Here is a 3,735-nt window from a genome sequence, read left to right as displayed (position 1 = left end):
TGAATTTATATAGTATTTTGTACTAGAAAGAGAGAGATGACTATTAAATGTTCTCTATTGTGGGATAAATTGAAAAAATCAAGGATTATTCACAATTAATTTATAAATTCAATTAAATAATTTTCCCACTATCAAGAGATTGATTTATTGAATTAGATGAAGTGACAAAAATAATGAGGAATAAAATGAAAGTAAATTTAAAGGAATCAATGGGGAAAATTAGGAATGGAGAATGGCATTTCCATGTTTCAAACTATACTATAAAGCAATAATTACCAAAGACTTTTGGTACTGGTTAAAAAGTATAAAAGTGGGATCAGTGGGATACAGTAAATAACTAAGACCTAGTTAGTCATTTGAAAAAAAAAGCCACTGACCATAAAATCCCAATATTTGATAAAGTCAACCTTTTATACTATATGTTGTAAGATGCACAGTTCAAAAATGATTGCTGGGAAAACTTGAAAGAACATTAGTAAAAACATATTTTGATCAATTTCTAACACATTTTATAATAAGATTTAAATGTTGATATGGGGAATGTAAATTCAAAAATTTACATGACAAAAAAATAAACAATAAGTGAAATAAGGCATTTTTTATAAGTTTGGAAAGTATGGAAAAGGGGAGAAATGTTAATGACACATAAAAGAGGATATCATGAAGAGATTTTTAAAACAATTTTATAAATAATTTTTTTCATAAGCTGTCAAAATGCCAGAATTGGAAGAAAAGAATATTGAATGAGAAAAGTCACTGCGAAAGATTTATTTGATAAATAATTTGATAAATAAAAAATATCTGATAAATATTATAAAAAACATACATGAGCCCAAAGTAAATAATGAAGGTCAAGATTTATTCTACAATGAGCAAGTGGTTCAATATGCAAATAATTTTCAAAAAGAATTAGAAAATTCAAACAATGATATAAAAATCTTGCAAATTTCTAATAATAAAGAAAATGCAAATTAAAGTAAAAATGAAGCTTCATCTCATACTCCTCAAATTGTCAAAGATGATTTAAGATAGAAATCATGTGTTGAAGGAGCTATAGTAAATTGTTGCTATAATTCATTCTTCTGAAAATTTTACTTAGCTCATCTACTAGATGGAATAAAATAGAATCATGCAAGAAAAGTCATCAAATTGTTCACTTATTTTTATTCAGGAATCCTGTTTTTTTGTTTTTTTTTGTTATCCTTCAAAGAGATCTATATAAGAGAAAAATAAAGCCCGTGTTCACCAAAATAGTAATTATGGAAATTTCTAGAGAAACTAACAAAACATAAACAAAACAAGTGCCCATTGTTTGAGAAATAATTAAAACAATTGTGCAATGTAAATATACTATATTAAGTGAACAACACAAGACATTCAGATCAACATAGAAAAGTTTGTATGAATTGATAAATAGTGATCCTCAGAGAACCAGAAGAACACTATATACAATAGCCACAATAATGCTTATAAAAACAATGCTAAAAGATAATTATACTCTGGTGCACATGGTAAAATGATGAAATACTCAACTCTCCTTTGTGTAGAGAAATAGAGAGGCAGAGGACTAGGGACTACATATAATAAATATGCTGAATCACTAGTGGATTTTAAGCAGAAGATGAGTGACTGCATATAAAGTACATTTTGGTATGGGGCAGCTAGGTATAACAGAGGATAGTGCTGGGCCTAGAGTCAGGAAGACTCATCTTCCCCAAGTTCAAATCTGACTGTGAACACTTATTAACTGTGTGACCTTGGGCAAGTCACTTAACCCTATTTACCTTGGTTTCCTTATGTATAACATAAGCTAGAAAAGGAAGTGGCAAACCACTCCATTATCTTTGCCAAGAAAACCCTAAATGGGGTCACAAGAAGTTGGATATGACTGAAAATGAAGAACAATAAATGGTGGAAATAGCTTTTAAGTATAGGTTGGATTGGCTGGTCCCTTTCAAAGTACCTTCAAATTTTCGTATTCTTTGATTCTTTGCTTTTCATTCCTAATTTATCCATTAGGAGGTATTGATTTTTTCCTTAATCTCACAGTTCACCATTAGATTGATGATAGAGGAGTGGTTAGTATTTCCTGTTATCCTACTTGAGATACAGCTTCTTCAGGATTCTGACTCGAATCTGTTGGGTCTTCATACAATATACTATGGGGTTCATTAATGGTGGAACCAACAAAAGGACATCAGCCATGAGGATTCTAATGATTAGGGGAGCATGTTTGCCAAAGTGGTAAAGAACAGCCAGGGAAATAATAGGTATATAAAAAATAAGCACAGCACAAATATGAGAGACACAGGTGCTGAGAGCCTTGAGTTCTTGTTGTGAAGCAATGCCTAAACAGTCTTCAAAATGAAAATATAGGAAATTGAAATTAATGCTAAGACCAGCATTCCTATCAGAGCAACAAAGAAACCATAGATAATATCAGAGCAAGCCAATTTCATGACAGTAGGAATGAGAAAGGAGGTTCTTCTTACAATATGTCAGGCTCCTCAGAGTGAAAGGAAATGGCAAGATCAATAAAAAACTTGTCATGGTTAATACCAGGCTTAGTTTGGTGGCTCTTGCATTGGTAAGGATAGAACTGTATCTTAGAGGGTTGTGGATGGCTAGGAAACGATCAAAGGACATGATCATGAGAACTGACGATTCCATGAGACTGAAACCATGTATGAAAAACTGCTGGGCAAAGCAGGGATCAGCAGAAATTCTGGGAGCATTCAATAAAAAGACCCTTAGCATTGTAGGTAAGGATGACAGGGACAGTCCCAGGTCAGAGAAGGCCAGCATGGAAAGGAAATAGTACATTTGCTTATTTGGTGCAATTGCCCAGAATGGTGACAAAAAATATGAGACAGATGGGAATTGAGATCCATATGTGAATGTACTCCAGTCCTGAGAGACCTATCAAGAAGAAGGTGAATACCTCACCTTTAGAGTTGTTGAATGTAGACATGATGGTCAGAAAAATGAGATTTAGTTAGGAATATGGATGACATGCCCTGAAATGGGAGGAAAAAAAAGATACTGCATCTATTTCCATATTATTTATATTTGCATTAGGGTGATCACTTAGAATCTACATCTCCAAGTATTGGGAAATTCTTCAGAAAATTTTTGACATGATATTCCTCTAGGGATTTGAGGTGTTCAGGGGACCCTGTGCCCCCATATCATTGATGCAAGAGAAACTTTAATGCATAGGTAGAAATATTTCTATAACTCCAAAGAATTCTACCTATTTCAATTCAATTAGGCATCACTTAATCTCTCTAATTTTCCATCTCTTTTTAATTTGATTTGTCCCCTATTGCCTATAAACACATGCAAGTTTCTCCCTATTCTCAAAAATACTTCACTGGAGGAAATGTGCATCGGCCATGGGTGGGGGAAGTGCAGGGGGTGGAGGGGAAAGTAGGAGCATGAATCATGTAACCATGTTAAAAATGATTATTAATAAATGTTTAAAATAATTGATGTTCAAATGAATGAAAAAAAAAAGTACTGAAGCAAACAGAATTAAGTAACTGGTCCAGAGTAACAGAGCAAGTATCTGAGGTCAGTTTTGAACTTAGAAAAATGAGTCTTCCTGACTCCAAGCCCTAGGACTTGTACTTACTCTACCACCCAGCTGCCTAATCGTTCCTTTTTATGAGTGACTAAATGATCAGAGTAAGAACAGTATATGATTCTATATATATATGTATATATATATATATA

The 3,735-nt window shown here is 32.9% G+C and overlaps 1 pseudogene; it reads right to left on the bottom strand.

Moving 5' to 3' along the window:
* Positions 1 to 2,097: 2,097 nt before the first annotated feature.
* Positions 2,098 to 2,971, bottom strand: LOC123238728 (annotated as a pseudogene).
* Positions 2,972 to 3,735: the final 764 nt, after the last annotated feature.

This window comes from Gracilinanus agilis, chromosome 3 (assembly GCF_016433145.1).
Source record: "Gracilinanus agilis isolate LMUSP501 chromosome 3, AgileGrace, whole genome shotgun sequence".
NCBI lineage: Eukaryota > Metazoa > Chordata > Mammalia > Didelphimorphia > Didelphidae > Gracilinanus > Gracilinanus agilis.
Note: the sequence above shows the minus strand (reverse complement) of the source record. Positions and strands in the feature narration are given on the sequence as shown.